The 22,397-nt window shown below is 46.2% G+C and overlaps 1 pseudogene; it reads left to right on the forward strand.

Moving 5' to 3' along the window:
- The first annotated feature begins 3,884 nt into the window (after positions 1-3,884).
- On the forward strand, positions 3,885-22,307 carry LOC141418060 (zinc finger protein Rlf-like; annotated as a pseudogene).
- The last annotated feature ends 90 nt before the right edge of the window (positions 22,308-22,397 follow it).

Genomic DNA, 22,397 nt, shown 5'->3' on the forward strand with positions numbered 1-22,397 from the left:
GACCAGTAGGTTTATACCTCTTATTTATGAGAGACTCTGGGGTAGATTCCGTGGGTTCCAAGGTTACACAACCACTACTGACAGAGCCAGGACAAAACCCCGGGTTTTCCTGCCAACCTACTGGGGCTTTTATTAACCAGGGAAGGGACAGAAATGAGCATTACTGAAGAGCTGATGAGTTCAGTGAATCTTAAATGACCTGGGGAAGACTGATGTCTTGGACCCCAGATCACAAATGAGGAAACCAAACTTATAAGAACTGCCCAGTTTTTCTGGGTGGCAGGAAGACATAAAAGCTGGTTGTTTCAGAGCCTTGCTTTCTTAGGCTGTCATTGCCCTTGCCGGTGGGCAGGGTTTTCTTTTTATAGAATGACATTTATGTATGAGGTTTAAATTTTTGTTTAATGCCTCAACTCACTCCTCTGACTCGATGAATAATTATCAGGTGTGCATTCTGTGGAACATGAGGCCGAGCGTGTCCAGTGGTGGCAAAAGAGTTTGATGTCCAGTGGGGCAAATTGTGACCTGCCTGCCACAGAGAAGCTGGTGCTGGTCAGAGTGGGAGCAGGAGGAGATGGGGGCTCCCTGTGCATGGGGCCATCAGGGTGGGCTCTGAAGAGGATGTGTCAGGAGCTGAGTCACACAGAATGAGGAACCATTTGTCGGGAGCAGCTGGATATCAGGATGCATCCAGGTGGGAAATTGAAGCTTTGCCTTAAATATAGATGCAATTTTGAGGCTTGAGTCAACTGGAAAAACAGAAAGACATAACCAGGCCTTGGGATCATCAGCAAGCAAGCTTTTGCTTCCCACATTCAGCATCAGTTTTATTAGTGTTATTTTAACTTCTCTTTACCGTTAATGGCCCGCAGCCACCCACTGTTGTGGCAGCTTCCCGGCAGCATCAGATCTTTGATCTAATTTTATCCCTGAAAAATTTGAGTTTAGAAGAAAATGTTCAGAAGCCTCCCTGTTCGAAAGAGGCTGTGGGACCCAGCCCTGTGGTCCTCCGGAGAGCACACAGTGCCTAAGGGGGTGTTGGGGAGACCTGATGATGACAAAACTCAGGGAAAGTCACGCACCTGAGTGACAGCATCTTTGCTACTGCCCCCACCTGTTGTTCTTACCCAGCTCTGGAGAGTGTGACTCAAGTCTCTGGCATGTGTACATTATTTTTGTTTTGCTTAAGTTTCCAGTCATAAAATGAGGTCTCTGCCTTTCAGAGTAGAAAGGCCCAATTAGTCTGATTGCCCTGGGAGAAGCTCTGACTTCACTTTCCTTGGGAGGTCAGAATCCAGGTCATAAAAGAGAGATACCCAAGAAAGCTTCACTGGGCATCCAGGTCCCAGGTCCTAGTGCATGGTATCTGTGCAGAGGTGTGTCCCCAGTGTCACCCAAGGGTGTAGAGGGGAAGGAACAATGACTCTCTGACTCAGGCCTACAGGGTGGGGCGAAAAGGAGATGCTGCTTGTCACAGTGTGACTCAGCCGTCCCTCCTAGGCCAGGAGGCTGCTGCCTTTGCTACTCTTCATGAGACCTGGGGACTTTGCTTAGTAATCTGTTGTCAAAACAAACCAATTCATGAGCTCAATGGAATCCCAATCAAGATTCCAGCAGAATCAGAAACTTTTATCTTCAAAGACATTGTCAAGAGACTGAGAAGACAAACCAAAGACTGGGAGGAACTCTTTGTAAAAGATATATCCAAGAATGTTACTCAAAATACGCAAAACCCTTAAAACTCACCCATACAAACAAACATCTCAACTTAAAAATAGACAAAATATTGGCAAAAAACCTTATCAAGAAGGATAGACACACAGTGAATACATGTATGAAAACATGCCCCATTTCATGGAGCTACCACTGCATACCAATAGTAGTGGTTAAAATCCAAAATGTTGACAGAATCAAATGCTGGTGAGGTTGGGGAGCTTCAGGGACTCTCATTCCTTATTGAGAGAAATGCAAAAGGCCATGTTGGAACACAGTTTGGCAATACCTTATGAAACTAAAGCTTCTCTTACCATATGGTCCAGCAACCATGCTAATTTGTAATCTTCTTTGTCTAGAGTGTGAAAAACTTCCTGAGAAGGTCCTCACCCTCACACATCAAGAGCAGCAATTCAGGGGAAGTCAGAAAGGATCCATGGATGAAGGTGGTCATGAAGCTGAACTACAGGCTTATATGGGGCCACTCCTTGACTACAAAGAAATGGAAGATGAGCCCGATGGTGTCCATGGTTTATACTGAGGAAAGGAATGAGGACTCGTCTCGTGACCAGAAGTATGGCAAAGTGTTGACCACCTATCTACTCCTGGACTCCAGGAGATCTGAGCTGGAAGCCTTCACCATCACCCTGAAGGACCTGCCTGCAATTGATCTCATCACCTGCTGTCCTGCTTCCTCATCCTGCAAGGAACAGCATGGGTCTCTGCTGAGCCGAGGCAGCAGAGGTTCAATTTCTACTTGAGGAGAGTCACAGGAGCAACACAGAGATCAGGGTCTGTGGGCAACCAAGAGTCAGGTCAGAAGGCCAGCAGCACAGCTAAAGGGTCTGCCTGTCCCACAATGAATCTGAACATGAAGATCATACAGCCCAGCCCCCAAGAGGCCTGTGGCCTCCCCCACTGCTCATCAGCAGTGGGTGTTGGAGCCCAAATGGACCCCCTTCTCGAGGAGTGATACTTCAAAAGAAACTTTCTGAATGCTGGGCAGCTTAGACAGGTGCAGGACCAGCAAATCCCCACACGCCCCTCCACTGTGTGACCCTAGACTCTCTCTGACCACAACCAGGGCCAGTGGCTATTGGAAATTTCTATACCTTCCTCCAAGAACACCTGTGTTTCAGGTCATCCAGAAAGAGCCAGTTTAGGCTGAAAGCACAGGGGAGACATGGCACCTCAGGTGATGGGTGGTGAGGCACTGGTAAACACAAGAAGGTGTGTGGGGAGGTCAAGGTACAGTCCCTGCACTCAGCACAAAGCAGGAAGGTCCTGAGCAAAACTGAGCTCCAGAGGGTGGAAGAAGGGCCTGTGCTGGATGCAGAGGGCTCAGGGAGAGAGAGGGAAGATGCTGCTGTGCACACCTGGCCACGAGTGTGCCATGCACTGGAGGTGAGAAGTGAGCAGACGGCTAGAACTTTGCTCAGTGGGGTTCGGATAAGAGGAGAACTGGCACCTCCATAGCCTTCACAGGCATTGTCTCAGGGGATGCTGAGCTGCAATGGTGGCCAGGAGATGTCTGGGAGACAAGAGAAGAGGACAGTGCCCTGCTGGCTGGGGAACTTCAGAGGCTGTGCTATTTGCTGGGTCCATCCTGCTCTCCTCAGGTCCTCTCTGTCTTGTTTTCTGTGTCTGTGGGGCAGAGAAGAGATTCTGTAGAAAACACAAAACACACTCAGTGCTGAGCAAATTCATGGCTCTTCTGTTTCCAGAGTTCCTGCTTTATTCCCAGAGTGACAGCTGTTATCTACAGTTCTTCCAGGGAAGGGACCTGAAGCCTTGAAAACTGTCTTGTGCCCAAGTGAGAGCAACACATCCCTTGAGGGAAACCAAAGCTTGGTGAGAAAGGGGACAAATATCAACGAATGCAAATGGGCCACCTCAGGAGCTGTGGCTTTGCTTGTTCTTGCTGGGAGATGAGGACCGCAGCTGTGTGATAAACACGGCCACCCCAAGATGCAGCACCCTCAGACAATTTCGTGTTCCCTCATGCCTGTGGTGACTGGGCTCAGTGGTGGCCTCTCTGCTCGTGGTCTCAGCTGGACTCTCTCCCTTGGATACATCCCAGTGATGCTGGACTGGGCTGAAGGTTTCTCTCACACTCTGGACCTTGGAGCCACTGAGGCTGGACTGCCTCATCCTCATGTGCCTCCATCCACATGGCCTTTGTCTTAGCCAGGGACAGGGCTTCCCCACGGCACAGCCACTGTGTTCCCCAGTGTGGGAAGGACGACACAGGGCGGAGGAGGTGGGAGGCCTGGTTCACTGGGACCCATGGAGAGTGTCCACAGGCAACGCTGTAGCGGAGCACTGGACATTCAGAGACGGGTGTGCAAGTGCAACCTCTGATGGATTTCCATCATGAGTTCTCACACAGAATTCCACGGCGGGTGTGGAGGCTGAAGGTCCATCCCTCTTCGCTGCTCATAGAGTCTACAGTGGTCTTTCTCTGACACCCCACGCCACCATGGCACTCCTCCCAGGGAGGTGGGTCTGATGTAGAATCTTCAAGAACACAGCCAATGCCTGCACTTTCCTCAGTTTGGGAACACAGGAGGCGAATTTTGGTGGAGAGGCTGCTCATTGTTGAGGTCACAGGGATAGAAATTCCTTTATCACACCCATATTCAGGCCAACATCCAGCTTGGCCAATACACAAGCATTGGTGCCAAGGTCACTGTCAGTAGTGTGGTTGAGCCTTATTGATTGGGAAGTGGGATGAGACCTTGGGAGATGGGACATCATTTCCTTTCCAGGGAATTTCCCTACACGAAGTCAAGGAATTCCCAGCAGCATTTCCTTGCCACCCACCAGCCCCCTGCCTTTGTTTTAACCTGCATTGCTCTTCCCGAGTTAAAATGCATTCCTACTGGCCTGTAACTCCATGTCTGCACAGTGGTGTTTCATATGAAAACTGATGAATACTGTCCCTTCTGAATTTCCACCCGCTTTCCTTTTCCCAGAATGTTAACTTACCTTCCAAAGAGCAAACAAAGAAGCAAAGGGCTACTGATATTGGTCCTTTCTCCTACGATTGTCATGTAGTGACCAAGGCCCCAGGTGCAAACTATGTTATAAGTCATAGTCACCACTGGATGCACTACTTGACCAGAAGGATGTAGTCTCTGCTCTTTGGTTTCCACATGGAACTCAGATATCAGCTGGGCCCTAAAGCCCTTGGAGAGCTAAATTAAGGTGTACTGAAAAGACCATTCCCTGTACAACAGGGCCCCATCTAACTTTCTGCTCTAATGGAGCTTCTCGAGAGTGGCTGTCACTTGGTCTCCTCACATTCTGACTTTCTGTTTCCAGTTCATCCTTGGTCTTCTACCCATCTTGCGTATTTTTCTAGCCATAGTCTCACTATCCCTAATCCAGGTGGATATCTGGCTCCTTTACCTTATTTCTGGTGAACAGCAACCATCCTACGGTATTACACATCTTGTTAAAGACTCAGTGTCTGTGGTGGGGATGGAGGGGGTGGGGGGAACAAGGATAGAGAATAGCACAGCAGATGGAATCAATCTACTCAGTTCTCCAGGACTCCTTTCCCTGGACCCCCAACCTAACCTGGGGAATGCACTCTTCTCTTCTGTTAGCTACTGACTCAATTTCTTGAGCTCCTTCTCCCTCTTCTACCTCCTTCTCTCCCTGGCTGTCCTTTCCATGGTCTCCCCCCACTGCAAATCACATGCATGTGCACATCTGTATGTTTAAGTTTGAAGAGCATTTCAACTTCATGGAGGTATAGTTGAAGTACTCTAAATTGCACATATTCAGGTATGAGTTCTACCAGTTTTTTCATATAGTTATGAAATGATCACTCCCAAACAATGTCTTTATTACCCTCCAAAATTTTGTTTTACTCTTTTAATTCATTTCTTCCCCCATCCTAGTTTTAGCTGTGATCTTCTTTCTCTATGTAGGTTGGCTTGTATTTTCTAGCGTTTTCTATGAATGGCATACTGTATGTTCTTTTCTCATCCAACTTTTTTTACTCAGTATGATTTTTGCGATTCATCAATATTGTCATTTGTATCAATAGTTTATTCCTCTTTACTACTGAGTACTAGTCCATCGGGTGAGGATACCACAATTTGTTTATGCATCCATCTACCATTGGATTTGAGTTGCTTTCTACTATGATTGATAACAAAGCTCCTATGAACATTTACACTCATGTCCTTTCTGGTTGTGTCCTATTTTAGATGTGTGATTATCTTTTCAAAAAACTGTCAAACATTTCAAAAGTGGTTGGGCCTTCTTATACTCTCAACTACAATGTCTGAGAGTTTTAGTTGCTTCATGTCTTTGCTAACATTTGACACGGTTGATCATTTTAAATTTAACCATCTTGTTGTGGTCCCATTCATTTATTTATCTTAGTTTTTGGAGGTACTAAAGGTTTTGCACTTGCTAGGCAGGTAGTCTACTGTTTGAGTCATGCCTCCAGTGCTTTTTGCTCTGGTTGTGTTTGAGATGGGGTCTCGCTTTTTGCCCAGACTGGCCTGGACCTCAGTCCTCCTATTTATGCTTCTTGCCATAGCTAGGATAACAGGCATGTGCCACCTTGCCCAATTTTTTTCTGTTGAGATAGGGTTTTGCAAATTCTTTTGCCTGGGCTGGCCTGGAACCATGATCCTCCATATCTTAGCCTCCTGCATAGCTGGGATAACAGATGTGAACCTCTGACTTCCATAACCATCTACATACACACACACCCTTTATTTTAATAAACCTTTCCTTAGCAACCTCTTGGCTATATTTCTACCAAGGGAGAGCATATTCCTAGGTTTATGGGGAATAAAACCATATTATGCCCAAGTGTCCTGGCTAGGATAATAAAAGAAGTGGTTTTTCTACCTCTGATCCACCTGGCTCTGCCCCCAGCCTGCTAGTCCACAGTCACAGGGCATGTCAAGGCATTGTGCTGAAAAGAGTCTATTCCCTCTTCTACAGGGGTTTTCCTGCTTTACTTAAACTTTTTCCTTCTCACAACATGAATCACAGGAGGCTAGGAGTAGTGTAATATAACTGTCCAAATAAGTGGAAAACTTTTGTCCACACAAAAACCTACATACTGATGTTACAGAACTTTTATTCATAATTGCCCAAACTTGGAAGCAACTAAGATCTCCTTCAATATGTGAATGGAAGAACAGAGTGTAGACCATCTATAGAATGGAATTTTATTCAGTTAAAAAACAAAGTAATGAGCAATGAACAATCCACAGAAAAACATTGAGGAGCCTGAAATGCACATTGCCTCGTGATAGAAACCAGTCTAGAAGGATGTATACTGTATGACATCCTGGAAAAGGCAGAATTATAGAGATTGCAAAAAATTGGTGATCGCCAGCGACTTGGAGAGAATGAAGGAGTGCTGACTAAGTGGCACACAGAGGATTTCAGGGTGGTGGAGCTATTGTTTGATATTCTAGTGCAAACATTGGTGTGGTGCACTTGTGAGGACCCATAGACCTGTAGAGTGACCAAACTGTGGCTTTGCTTGGCAATAGCGAATCAGTATTGCCAATCACAGCAGACATCCACGCTGCTGTTGCTGAGAAAAGCCCAGCTTCACAGCCAGCCTCCCTCGCCCACTTCCTCAACACCTGCCCATCCATTGTCAAGGAGACTGGTGACCCCTTCCTTATTCACAGTCACTTGTGGGGGATTCACATGTTTCTACAGAAACCGGGTGACACTCCCAAACTTTCCATGGGCCTGAAACCTGGGGAAAATCATTGCTATCTACCCTCCCATCCATCTGAACATGTGGTCACTGCACCATTGATATTTAAAGTCTTCTCTTCTGACCGCTCAGTAACCCCATGACTGGGGATCTCACTGTCTTGCACAATGACAGGATGGGTGGGAGTGGGCTTCCTATCAATTACTTCCATTTTAGGGCTGTGCGTCCTGCCGGCTCAAATAGCTTACTTAGTTCAGTTTCCAGAATAAACCTTTATACAATCCAATATTAGCAAAAATAGCTATCCTAATGAAGGGTACTTCACTGACCTCATATTCCCTGTGAATAGCATGCATGGTTAGTCACACTTGATAGATTACAAACACAAGGCTCAGAGAGGGTAAGCTACTTGTGGTCACACCGAACATATGAGCAGAGCCAGACTTCAAACCAAGGTGTGTCTGATCTTAAGGGATTTCTACCCTCCCACTGAGGGGATAGTGTTTATTTGCTTTTGAAGAGTTATGCTCCTTGAACTTCTCCGGGAGTGTCAGGAAAGGGAAATAATCTTAGGATTTCATGATATCATCAATTCTTTGACACATGGGAAGACAACATTGAGTCAGTTGCACAGAGGGAGAGGGCTTGCTTGGGGGATGTCTCTGGGCCCAAATCAACTCATACAGTTCTCCTGGAAGTCCTGGTAATCATCGGAGCATGTGACGTTCGCTGGCCGTGCACGATGTTTGAAGCACTGCAGTAATGTCATTGACTAGGCATTATTTTTGCAAAATCTCACAACCTCATGAAGTAGGTATTATTTACCTATTTGTATCTTCTGTTGCTTTGCTGAAACTTGTTTAATCTTTCCATTCATTCCAAGAGAATTCGACCTTACTTCTCAGAGTAGAGTTACAGCTGCTGCTTTAGCTTCTTTATGCAATAATTTCAACTTTGTGCCATCTCGTAGTTGGCACCTGCTGTCCTTTGCCTTATACATTATTTTTTTTTCTTTTCTTTCCTATGCCAAGTTGTTTTGGATTGTATCCTGGACATTTTGAACACTGCATTATGAGAATCTGTGTCTTGTTTAAATCCTGAAACGAATTTTGAATTTTGTTTTAGCAGCAATCAATCTGGTCTAGCTTCTGCCTCAGGTTCTGATCCCCCTTCTGTGCCCTGTGGTTCCAATATCAGTTCTGGGTTTTTTATTTTTGTTTTGTTTAGTTTGTTGAACTCAGGGCCTTGTGCTTGCTAGGCAGGTGCTCTGTAACTTGAGCCATTCTGCCAGCCCTTTTGGTGTTGGTTATTTTGGGAATTGTTTCTCACTTTATTCCCTGGGCCAGCCTGGACCTCCAGCCTCTTATTTGTGCTTCCCTGTGTAGCTTGGATGACAGGCTTGCCCCTTGTGTAGAGTCATTGGTTGAGATGAAATCTCTCAAACTTTTTGCCCACCTGGCATCAAGCCATGATCCTCTGGACCTCCACCTTCTGAGTAGTGTGAGGCACTGTGTCTGGCCTAGGTTCGGTTTTTACAGACTTTACTTTGCTATTTGATGTGACGTGTGTCATCCTCAGTCCAGCTCTCAAACCATGTTCACCTTAGAAGTAAGCTCTCCTGAGAACAGTCTGACACCGTTAGGCCTGTGGAGCCTCACTTTGTGGTCCTCTGGTGAGAAAGCTGGGTGTTTAGCTTGCTTACTCTGCTGTACACTTATGTGGCTCTATCTGTATAGGGAACTGCTATGGCTGAATATGATTTGTGTCCCCAGAACTCACACTGGAGTTTAACCCCCATTGTGAGGTAGGAAGAAGATAGAACTTCACCCACCTGTGGAGTTTAGAGGTGGAACATTTGGAAAGTGATCAGGATTAGATAAGATCACTAGAGTGGAGCCCCATGACTGAATCCAGACACACAGACATGTAGGCATGCTTCTTGTCTCTAGCCATGTAATGTCATGGACTCTGCCAGCAGAAAGTGACATCACCATTGAGGGTCCTTTCCAGAGTATGTGCTTTGCTGTTTGGGCTTTCAGTCTCCAAACTGTGAACTAAATAAATCTCTTTAACAAATAGTTATCCTGCCTTTGGTATTTTATTATACTAATGAAAAAGCGAATAACACAGGGGCCAAGCAATGGGAGGAGAGAGAGGGAAGATACAGTTTTATTCTGCCCCATTCTCTCAGGACCAAGGCTCCGCTAATCCCAGAGGTTTAGATTCCTGGCTGCTGAAATCACTGCTGTTGCTGCTGTCACTTGAGGATGAGGTGAGGAAGATGGAAAAAAAGATTTAAAAACCAAGGGCTTACCCCACTTTTTATAACCATTATGACTGTTTTTCTCCCTTCTTGGGCCAAAAAATGGGGGTTCTTTTTGGAACTCACTTTTTTGTGGTACTGGAACTACACCAAGAGCTACTTCACCAGACCTTTGTTTTTTTTTTTTTTTTTGTGAAGGGTTATTCAAGATGGGTTTCACGAAACTATTTCCCTGGGCTGGCTTCGAACCATGATCCTCTTGATCTGTGCCTCCTTAGTAGCTAGGATCATAAGTGTGAGCCACCTGTGCCCAGTTGGAGCTTACTTTGCTTCTGGAGTGCACATGAAGGTTTCAGGCTGAGAGGGTCAGGCCAGATGACACAAGAGGGAGGAACACAGGAGACTCCCTGTGTGATTGGAGGAACTTCAGATCCTGGTCTCTTTCCCTAGTCCACCTGCTCCTGCAGCTTTTCTTTGTCCTCAGGTAGCTGCTCCACACATCCTGTCCAGGATGCCTAGTGACAGAGGTTGGATGCAGTGGGCTGACTCCATCTTGTCCAGAATAGGAACCTCAGTACACATATTTTAATCCAACATTATGAATAGATAGGAAAATTTTCCTTTAATACCAGGCACAGTGACCAGTGTTCATTGCAAGGATTGCTGTCCACTTGGCCTCCAGCAGCTGGGCTCTCCCTGTTGGATGGAGCCTTGAGTCACTCAGGTTGGTGGAGGCAGGCTCTGCCTTGATGCAGTACTCCTGGGCCAGGCACCTTGAAGCAGCTCCTGCCCACCCACTTGTGGTGAATCGCTGTTCACCACATAGTCCAGGAGCTGATCAGGTGACCTCATTTCAGAGCTTGTCTGAGCCACAGAAGCATCAGGGAGTAAGTGGAGCCTGGAATTCTTAGCTGAGAAGTTTGGCCATGACTTATGTAATAAGACACTGCTGCAGATTCTCAGGAGCAACATCTTGTAATCATTGCCATTAAAATACAACAGCTAACATTTTTAAGCACTCACTAGGCACCATATGCTCTGCTGGATAGCTTCAAAAACACATTGCATGTACATTACCACGGTAAATTCTCCCAGCAGCCATGGAATGGATACAATTTTTCCTCATTTACAGATAAGGAAGCCAGTTTCATGTGGAAGTGATACATTACTAACTTCAAGAGGACAGGAAAGTACCATCCCACCCTCTCCTGAGAAGGAGAACTGGATGACCCCAGGCACCTATAAGCTAGTGACACTGGGCTCAGTTCCAGAGTAAAGAGGTTGTAGCACTGGTGCTCATCTTATTGTGCAGATGGACAGTAAATAGCAAATAACCATTTTTATTCGTTTCTCTTCTTGGGCCCTGCTGTACCAGCACGTAGAGTTCTACTTGAATTTCTGAGGACCATTTTTAGTGATAATTGGATGATTGCTATCACCCAAAGGTCTGGTTTGACAGGAATTTTACACTTTACCAAGAAAAAACAAGTAGCTGTGTCTTGGTGGCAGATGGGCAACACATTAAAAGTACTTATCAGGAAACACTGCTTTATCTACAGTCAAAATTTTAAAGATCTCAGTTCAGTTATTCAAATAATTCCATTAAAATGCTTTTCTCTGAATTTTTTGGAAAAAGGGTAAAAAATGGGGGGATGGGGTCATGTATTTGCTTCTAGTATTTTCACTTAATGTGTGATGTCACACTTAGAAGCCACTTCCACACATTTGGTCAAGAGTTCAGAGACAAACTGAGCTGCAGGGGGAAGCCAGGACTGCATCTGGAGCTGGGAGCCAGGGACTGGGGCGTTAAGTTTCTATAGGCTTCAGTGGGAATCCTGACAGGGAAGGGGAGAAGAAAGGAAAACAAGAGAGTGGGAGGGAGCAGAGCCAGGGACTGCATGGGGGAGACAAGGACTGTCAACCCATCATCCCCACCTTGCCCACGTGGAATGTTCTGTGTAGTCCTCACAACGAATTCTGTGGCAAATGGGCTGAAATGAAGGAATAGTGTGAAGAGGTGGGGGGACTGCAGATCAGCAGCCATCCCATGAGTCCAGATCTTAACAGGCACTTGCTCTTGTCAAGTTGTTCAGCCCATTTGACCAGGACTTGATTTCTGGGAATAAAAATACCTACCTGTTATAACTGTGGGAAAAAGGGGAGATGATGTGCATGGGACAGGTGTTCAGGATGATCAACAGTAAATCATTCCTTCTGCCACCCAGTGCCCTCCAGGACTTGGAGGAGATAATCAGAAAGCCCCAATCCTAATTTTGTGTCTTGGTGAAACCCAGCATCATCAGATTTCTTGCTCCCACTCTATTTCCTCAGTGAGGTTTTGATCTAACCCAGATGTGGAACTTGGCTTCAGACATACACACAAACCCTCATACACTCAAACACACACATGAACTCACATATAAGTCATACTTTCAAGACACACACACATATATGCTTATACCCACCCACACATGCACACAGCCATTCACAGACATGTTCACTCATGCAGTACTCACACACACTCTCTCTCTCTCATTTGTACGCATGTACTGGAGACCTCTGTGTTCTTTACTTCCAGCTTTCCTGAGACCTCCAGGAATGCAGGGATTTCCCTGCAGGAGTGCAGGAGAACTGAGCACAGAGAAGCTGGTTTTTGAAATCTCTTAGGCAGCTCTGTCTGCCTTTGGGTACACCCTCCCCCTTCCCTTCCTTCTTCTCTGCCTCTGGCCCTCTGCGCCATCTTTTCTCACTTAAAGAGGTTGTAGTACCAACTTGTAGTCTTCTTCCAACTCAGCCCTGGGTTCCCATCTCCTGCTTCCAAAGGCTTATGGAGGTATTTTCTTAAACTAATAGCTCCTTTTCCAAGCACCTCTGGACCTGACAGTAGGATTCAGCACATTTGTTTCTCTCTCTCTTTTTTCTGGTCCCAGAAGTGGTGGCAGCTATATTCCTACTCCACCTGGTTCCCTGGGAGCAGGACTTGTCTTGTTTTCCCAGGGTCCAATGGGACACAAAACATGCCCTGACAAGCTCCACACAATTGATTATTGGCTCAAAATCCTTTATGATGCAAATTAGATCATCAGTCTTTCTACAACAGTCACCCTATCACAGCCAACATCCAATAGCAGTGGAGGAGGGTCACTACCAACTTGGACCACCCTTAACCTGCTGGGTTAAAAACCTAGTTAACAAATTGCCCACTGTTTGATGGGGGCCAATCACTTTGCAATCCTAGTCTCAGTGTTATGACCTTTAAAATGGGGGTGATGCTTCTCGTTCTGGAGCCAAATGCATTGAGAAGCTAATGAAGCTAGAGCTTGGTTAGACCTCACTTCTTTTTTTTTTTTAATTTCCTTTATTCATATATGTATACAATGATTGGGTCATTACTCCCCACCTCCCCCTGCCCCCTAGATCTCACTTCTGAATTGGTAATTTTATGTTCTTTTCTGAAATAGCTCCCCAATTTGCATATGATCCAGGCCCTACAAAACCTGGCTCCTGATGAGTGCTGTGAGGTGAAAGTGAGAAGTCTGTAAGGGCTCAGCCTGGACAGTTGTGAGGGCTTCATGTGTGGCAGCCATCACCACCAGTGGCTTGGAGGTTCCAACATGTCCTGCTGGCCTGCACTCTGGATCACCTTCCAAAGGTTCAGGCACTTGATATCACGGCTTGAGCCCTCGTTCTCTTGGGTGAAGACTGACTTACCTGGTTGTCTCATGCAGGCTGGAACTCTTTCACCAGGGAAAAAGAGGCCCCTTTGCTCAGGGCTCCTACAGTTCCCTGTGGTTGCCATGGTAGGGTCAAATGGTAGAGTTACAGTCCCTCACCCTTCCCCTCCACAAAGACCCTGCTTCATCACTTGGGATGCTGGCCCACTCAGATTCATTGGGTTATGGATTATGCATTATCCCTCATTCTAGACACACCGTTATTTTTGGTCCACATCTGGTCTCCTGATACTTTGGTTAGGCCTTTTGTTTTGTTCTTTGGTGAAATAAATACTATAAAACCATCAATCAGAACAAAAGCCAGAACCTTGACAGAAACCTGCAGCTAAACCCTTGATACCCTTCCCGCCCCCTTAACCTGCATCTTTAGACTTTTGGCTTTTAATCCAGAAAGGATTGGCCAATAGCCAACAGTCCCAGCAGCTGTGTGCTGCCAGTCCCCACCTCTCTTCTTTCCTCCCCCTTGGCTACTCATTTCTAAGAAGCACAAACTAATCATCACAGACACTAGACAGCACATTTGGTAAGAGGATCAACTTGAAATCAATTATTGAAATAAGTCTTTCAGATTACATTTGTTTTTTTCTCATTCAACAGACTTCTCTTGCTCTCTTCCTATCTTCAAGACTTTGCAGACTCATCACAATGTTCCCTTGGTTTCCTGTGCTCTCCTTCCCTGCTGAGTGGGTAGGTGCACAGAGCAGTAAATCCAGCTGCCTGCTGCACAGGATGCTGGGAGCTGAGGCTGGGCTGAGGCTGAGGGGAGTGGGGAGAGCAGTTGGATGGGAACCTTGGTGTGCACCTGCACAGATAATCCCATGTCAACCAGACAAGGAAGGGAATGAGCAGGGTGAGGCTTCAGCCAGGTCACCCATGTGAGGGGGTAGGTGAGGTGCGTGGGGCAGGAGGCAAGACAGTGGGGGTCAAAGCAGAGGGTGAGGATGTAACCCAGGAGAGCTAGACGAACAGTGAGGGGCAACTTCACCTGACTGCTTTCCAGGAAAACCCCTGTTGGACAACTCCCCTTCAGGCCTCACCCCCACCCCTGCACCTCTCCCCCCTGCAGCTTTCTAAAACCCCAGTGACTCCTCTGCCCACAGAGATTCAGCTCTGGGTAGTACAGGGTGGATGCCTGGCTTGGGTAAATTTGATTCTGATGGGCAGCCAGCACTGAGATTGTCCTCAAGTTGGGGATTGTGGCCTCTTCCATGTACCTAGGACAGGCCTTAATGCAATCTGGCGAAGTTTGAAATGTGGGAGGTTCCCAGGAAAGTCAAGGTTAAAACTGACTGCCATCCAGCCCCTCCCTCACCCTGGGGAACAGGGTACAGCAGGGAACAGGAAAGGGGTTAGCTGGGCACAGGGTCAGGGGTTTGAGTTGGATTATAAGGTGTCTCTTGAAGCATGTGGGCTGGCCATCTGACCCTGGACGAGAGTCAGAGAGCTCTTTCCTCTGCAACCTGGCTTCTTCTCCTGGCCTGGAAGATTGGTGGGCCTCTCAGTCTTTCCTGGAGCTCAGCCATAGTTCCTCCAAACACTGGCTGGTCCCGGGGAAGGAATAGTAGGAAAGAAGCGGTGGAGTCTGAAAAGGAACAGCCAGAGCTAAAGTCTACAGCAAGCATACTCACTTGTATCACAGCTGTGTCTGGAACTCAGCAGAAGATGCTCTGCGGCCTGCCCTGACTCTCTCCATGTGACCGATCATTGACTGTGGGTGGAGTGGCAGGAACAGATCTGTAGGGCTTTAGCAATGTCAATACCAGCAGGCAATAGGGCTGAGAGTGATCCATGAAGCAACTAAAAGGGGATTTGATAAATAGGTGGCCACGGTAGTTAAGTTTGGGGTCTAGGCAAGGAGTCTTTGTTGAGGGGATGCACCTGGGCCAGGGCTCAGGAATGGTGGTGGTGAAGGTTGATACAGTTGTTCCCTGGCATCCTTGTGGACCATATCCAGGTTCTCAGTGGGAAAATGACTGCTCGGGGCCTTGCCTGGGACACAGATCTGCACCACAGAGCAGCAGCTCCCATGTATTTATGCTAGTGCCATCGCCTTGGTGATGGGGCATCAGAGGAACTCCCTTGCTGGACCAGCTCTTCTGTGGTCAGGGGAAGATGCCCTGAGCACTTTCTGGGATGCTTCCTCTCCCAGGTCCTCTGGTTTACAGGGATGGGTTTTTGGAGATGGGAATATTGAAGGCTACAGAGAACGTGCACCACAATTCCTGCTCCCAAATGAGAAGCCGATCTCGGAACCAGCCTTCCAGTGATCATAGGCTGGCCCCTGATGTCAGATACAATGTTGAGTGGTCCCTGGGTCTATCAAATGCAAACAGAAATTTCTGCAGACACTGGAAATCACCAAGAACTCCAGCCACTCTTCTTTTCCTGATGATCACCACCTTCGCCTGTGGGAAGGGAGCCTTGCCTGGTCTGGCTGGCCATACTTGGGCCAGCCCTATACCACCACCCCTCACCCAAGCCCTTTGAGCAGCTTGGAGGTGGTGAGGAGGAATTGGCAAAATCTTGAGTCAGATGTGGTATGGGGTTAGACTTCAGTGGGTGAATTTTTCTAATCCTTCCTTTCTCCCCCCTCCACCCCAGAATATACTAACTCTTTTAGAATAAATCAAAATGGGCAGAAGATCTTCCCTAAGCAGGACTTACCAGCTTGCATGTCCCCCAAGTCTCTTCTGTGTGGGATACCCTGTCTTCTCTTCTTCCAGTATGAAAGACTTTCTCATGATAATGAAGGACTTTCAGGTTAATCTATATCCTGGTTGTTACATGCTACTGCACAGATCTGTGCAGATGAAAATGCTGAGAAGTTGACTCTTCCAGCTCAGCTGCCCAGAACCCTGGGATGGTCCCATGCTCTGTGATGCTCTCCCACCTCCACCACCCCAATTTGTCTAGGCAGTGCTGGGATGAGTTTTGTTTTCTTATCCTCAAATTTGATTTGGCAAAAACTCACAGGGTGAGTACAACATGAAAAGGAGAAGAGATCATGGATTGTATGGGACTTGTAGTGTGACACCAAGTCTGCCCAGGTTGGGGAGTGTGAGCTGATACAATGGAAGTATTCCATATTTTAGACCTAAGTGAGCCACACCAAGACACTTCATACCAAGAGTTCTACTTAAATCATCCATCCAGTCTGCTTCTCTTTCTCCTCGTATGGGCAATCTACTTCAATCTACTCCAGGGCAGACTGGAGGGTGACAAAGAGGTGTGTGGGTACAGATTTCAATAGAATGAAAGAAGACACAGGAAGGGAATGATCATTTCCTACAGTCCCAGCTGGCTGGAGTTTCACTAGCCATTAGTGTGGCAGTGGGGGAGTAGGGACTAGAAGTGAATATGAGACCAAATTTGTCCTTGGTACATTTATGTGGAAGTTAATGATTCTGCCAGGGATATGTAGTTTATTCTGTAGTGTAAGATTAGCCACAGGAGTGTAATTTAATCAGGGCTGTTAATCAGGCCACACAGATTCGCCTATTTTGAAGCCCAATTTCTCCCCTGGGCAGGAAAGCCTCTAGGCCTCTGATGGATAAGTGGGGAAATGGGTCACGTATGAATGACATAAGAATGCAGATGACATGAGCCATGAACCAGTGCTTACCAGGCTTCACCTGGGCATTGCTCTGGAGCCAATATGCTGTCGTCAAACTCGTGCGTGGCCATGTGTGGATGCGAGTGGTGGATTTTGAACTATGGATCATTTTCCAGGGTAAGTTTGGAGTGCCAGTAATTTCATTTCTGGGAAGCTTTTCCTGTAGCAGAGCCAGGCAGCTTGTAGAGCAGGGACCCAGACTCCATCTGTACTGGAATATCTAGAGTCTTTACAGCACTGGCTTAAATGAATGCCCATTTGTATGCACACTCAAGAAAAGGAGCATAATCAATGCTCACTAAAAGTCTGGGATATTGGAAAGAGAGCAAGGCTCTCACTGAACAGGAACCCTCAGCCAAACAGCAAGAACGACAAAAAGATGGGTGCTGAGAAAAGAAACAGAGTATTTTTGGTTATGTCTTCATTTTCATATGAACAGTTTATGAAATGTGATATGCAAGAGTGAAGAAGATGTGATCAAAAAGCATACTGGTCAATAGAACAGAAGATTTAAAAAATTAGTTTTAAAGTAATGTTTATATTTCTTTAATATTGCTGTTGTAACAAATTACCACAAATTTAGCAGCTTAAAACAATACAAATTTGCTATCTTCCAGTTTTGAGGGGTCAGAAATCCAAAATGATTCTTTTTTTCTTTCTTTCTTTTTCTTTTTCTTTTTTTTTTTTTTGCAGTACTGGGTCTTGAACTCAGGGCCTAAACCTTGAGTCACTCCACCAGTGATTTTTTTTTTTCTAGATAGGGTCTTGCAAACTATTTGCCCGGCCTGGCTTCAAACCACCATTCTCCTGAGTAGCTAGGATTATAGGTCTGAGCCACTGGCACCCGGCTTGACAATTCTTAAATCTTAAATCTTAAAATCAAGATATCAGCAGGGTTGTATTCCTTTGGCAGGCTCTGGAGAATCTGCTTCTTTGGTTTTTCCAACTTCTAGAGATTGCTTCTATTCCTTGGCTTGTGACCTCTTCCTCCATCTTCAACACCAGCAGGATAGTCCCATCCAGATAATCCAGGAAAACCTCCCATTTCAAGATCCATAATCCCACAAGCAGAATTCTTTTTGCCACATCAAGTATTGTATTCACAGGTTCCAGGATTGGAGTGTGAATGACTGTCTACGAAGGAGGATATTATTCTATCACCCCCATGCTGTGAATGATAAATCTCTTTAAAACTTAGCTCTTATTTTGAAATAATGGTAGCTTTATAGAAGAGTCATACAGGTGGAATAGTACGAGTTCTGAGTCTTTTAAAAACATTTTCCCATCTGTGGTTCAGGTTGTACAATGCTTTCACATCAAAAATTATTTGGTAATCATCACTGAAAGCACTTTGAGTTCTTTGGAAATCACTGTTTAGTGTGAGTTGTTTGTGATATTGCCGGCCCCTGTCCCAGGAAAACCATGTGACATTTGTTGATGGACATCGCCAGCCTCTTCCATCTGAGAGAACTTTCTGGGATGAGCCCTTGGGGGCAGACCCAGGCCTCATCACTACCATCACCTCATGCACACAGGTGAGGTGAACATAACTTCTCCTGCCTATTGGGAAACCATCCACTCCACAAAGTCCTTCTCTGTGTCATCTCCTTCCCATTCCCTCAACTGTTGCCTTGGGCTCTTCCAGGCATTTGTCAACTGGCTAGGCAGGTAGCACCAGGGACCACAGTCATCTATGTCTGGTGAGCCAGCTGTCCTTATGCAAGGCTTTGGGAACACTGCTCCATTCAGCCAGCCCCTGTCTAAGAATCTTCCTCTTCTGCTAGACTCAGAGCTAACCCCACTGGGGATATGTGACTATTGGTTGTCACGATGGCAGAAGAATATTGGCATCACCTGTTAGGCACTGTCAGAGACACTTGCCACAAAATGGATCTAGAATGTCTTATTACACAAGAAAGCAAGAAGTGACTCAAAGACTGATGGACAAGCAAAAGGAAGAGAAGGGCCATCTAAATCTGGGACCATTTGAGCATCAAAATAATTGCTGATAATAATGGATTACAAATCACCACATAAAAGAAGAATTCATAAAATCATGCTGATAGAACTACTTTAATAAGTAAGGAAAAAAGTAAATGCTCTTGCTAAAAGAAAAACAATCCACCTTTTCCTACTGCCATTAGATTGCCCTAAAATTCCCCAGGAAAAGGGAAGAACATGGCTCTCCTCCTTTCATCCTTTTTTGTGTGTCTTTCTCCTTCCACTGAGACCTTTGAGAGCAGAGATTCTCTGAATCCCACTCACCAGCCCAGACCAGAAGTCGTTCAATGAATGGACTTGGAGGAGGTGTGCAGGCCTATAGGACAGTCCAGCTGGTTTACACCCTGGGAATCCTGTGTTTAAGAAAACTGAGGATGTGGAGCTGGTGGAGAGCTCAGGGTTGTGTGGCACTGACCACAGTGCAATCCACCACTCCTTCTTTTCTTTTGTGGATGCAGAGGGAGCTGGAACAGAGAGGGAACCCATCCTGGCAGTAACATACCATGGCCAAGCTCACTGGGAGGTAGAAGATGGACTTTGCAGAATAATGCATGGCCAGATTTCCTGCATCTGCAATCAGGAGAGTCTGCTGACCATGGTGGGGACACTACAGGGAAAGAGGAGGGATAGGAGCATGGGAGTTGGGTGCCACTCCAGGTGGAGTTCAGCCTCACACGAAGCAGTGTGTAAGTTGGGTCTAGGGCTTAGGGCTTTCTGTCTTATGAAAGCTCCTTGTGGCTGCAACCAGGGAGACTCTACATACAGGAGGGTGTGCATCTGTTTAGCCATGCCTTGGCTCAAGTCTTCTATACTGGCTGAAGCTCTCCAGCCTGAACTGCTCCCAACAGATAAGCTCCCCAGCCCCAGCCCAGTCTATGATAGGAGTACCCCAAGGGTCAGCCGCTGCCCTATTGCCATGACCATGTGTTGGGGGATCACACTTCTCTGCTCCACTCTTTCCATTTCCTGTGATCCTGTCTAGATCCTCCAAGTCCATGAGCAAAGCTTGTCCAGCATCTAGTACCCGATTCCCCTCCCATTGAATTCCCACTGGAATTTCAGCATCTTGGATCCCAGGTCTCCCATCCGCCACCACTCAGTGCCTCATTTTCCTTATCTGTAATATAGAGCCGAGTAAACTGAGAAAACACATTGAAGACATCTGCTTAGTGCCTCAGAAACATTAGCCGCCAAGCCTGGAAGCTCTTGCTGCTGCTGAGCTGCTATTTCTTCACCCCACCCACTCAGCGTGGGAGAAGGGAGGGACAGGAAGGGCAGGCAGGGACCCGCCTGGCTTCCTTAAGGACTGGTTTCAGGAACCAGAGGAAGGAGGAAAACAGCCTCCATCCTTCCCCTGGGGTGGTTACTTTTGCTTTTAGAGGCTGCACCGCTTGGAAGGGCCTAGAGTTGAGGCCAGAGGCACAGTGGGTGGGTAGAGTAGAGGAGCTGCTGCTGGCCTGCCTTGCTTCCCACCACCGGCCACGTGGAAGCAGGGTTCGTTCAGATGCTGGGGAGCTAAAAGTCATTCTACCAGTCCCTTGGCTGGCAAAATTAGCGTCCCTCTTTATTCCTTGTGGTCTCATATGTGATAGAAAGTTCAAACACACACATAAGCTGCAGCACAATTAAAGTGACATGTTGCTTGGCACTGGTATTGGTGAAGAGTGAAAATGCTAGGCCTGGTGCCCAGACTGAACAATCCACCACACCCTCCAAAAACAGGCATTCTACTCTCCCGGTGCTGGAAGACTGGATCAGGAAAAGGAGGTGCTGGTGTTTCCCAAGCCGCAAAGCAGAAGCTCTTTGGAGGACCCCAGTGGCGCCTTGTGGCCCACCCCTAGCACATTTTACACTTGTTTGGTTTGCAGGGAAATCCAGGGATGTCCTCCCTGGGTGTTGGGAAGGTTGAGAGTGTGAGTTTGTCATCGAGGGACTGGCTCCACTGAGTCCATCCCAGTGGTGCAGAGTGTATCTGGAATGCAGACTGTGGGGGAGTTGGTTTGCAGACTGCCTGGCACAGGAGATGGCATTTCGGGTGACTGACACTTGCCATGGCTGGTACTGAAGGGCTTTAATGACCGGTCATTCACTACACCTTAGGTTCCTGATTGTAGAGAGGACTCAAAGTCCCAACTGAGTTGTCAGACCAAAGGGAGTAGGTGGAGGGGAGGGGAATCCTGCCAGGAGTTTTGTAGACTAGATACTGAAAACTTGTTTTTACTCTTCAATATCACCTGAGATCTGGTTTATCAGGCCTGTTTTAGAGATTGGGGAACTAAAGTTTACTTTGATAGAGTAAATTTACCCAGTGTCTTAGGACTTCCAGTCAAATCTGCCTTGTTCTAAAACCCCTATTCTAGAACTTTGAAATGCAACCACAGTTCAGAAACCACTTCTTTGGAACAATGTAATATAGTTCAGTCTCCTCCCTGTAAAATAGAAAATTTCATACCTAATCCCGGTGGAACTGAAAATGGGACTTACTTCACGAATTTCCAACTGCCTTTACCAAGGATCAAAGAAGAAACTGGGCAGCATAGTTCAGGGCAAGAAAACACTGTAAAAAATTCAACCCATGTCCCAAAAGAGAGTTTTAGGAAGCATTTACAACCTAAGTCATTTGATTTGAAGACTTACAAACCTATGGGATTTGAATCTTCATTTCTGAAATTTATTCAGGAAAGTGAAGAGAAAGAAGATGATTTTGATGACTGGGAGCCTTCAGAGCACTTAACATTAAGTAATTCTTCACAACCCAGTATTGGCTTAACAGGGAGTGATATGGCAAATAATATGGTGAATGACAATGACCCAGAAGTTGACATACCTCATTCTTCCAGTGACTCTACAATTCATGAGAACCTGACTTCAATCCCACCTTTAATAGTAGCTGAAACAGCAACAGTTCCTTCCTTGGAAAACCTGAGGGTTGTATTGGACAAAGCATTAACAGACTTGTTTTAAGCTTGCCTTAAAACAGCTTCATTATCTTCGACCAGTGGTTGTGCTTGAAAGATCTAAGTTTTCCACACCAATCTTAGACTTGTTCCCGACAAAAAAGACAGATGAGCTTTGTGTAGGAAGTTCCTAAATAGCAATTTTGCTTTAGAAACAGACTGGCTCCAATACTGCAACATGGGGACAATTGCCAACATGAACAAAGACTGAGAACCAGCCACACTGTTGTTTAGGGTAGAATAGGCTGTGTATTTACATGAATGTATAATATCTATGTCAGCAGAATTGGCTGAGTCCATTAGCTCTCCAGTTGGTTTATTGATTGTACTTTTTTGTCTTTTTTTGTTTATTAAAAAGAAATGGAACTGTACTCTTGTTTGGTGCTAATTAACACATCAAAAATATACT

The sequence above is a fragment of the Castor canadensis genome, chromosome 2 (genome assembly GCF_047511655.1).
Source record: "Castor canadensis chromosome 2, mCasCan1.hap1v2, whole genome shotgun sequence".
In the NCBI taxonomy this organism is placed as follows: Eukaryota; Metazoa; Chordata; class Mammalia; order Rodentia; family Castoridae; genus Castor; species Castor canadensis.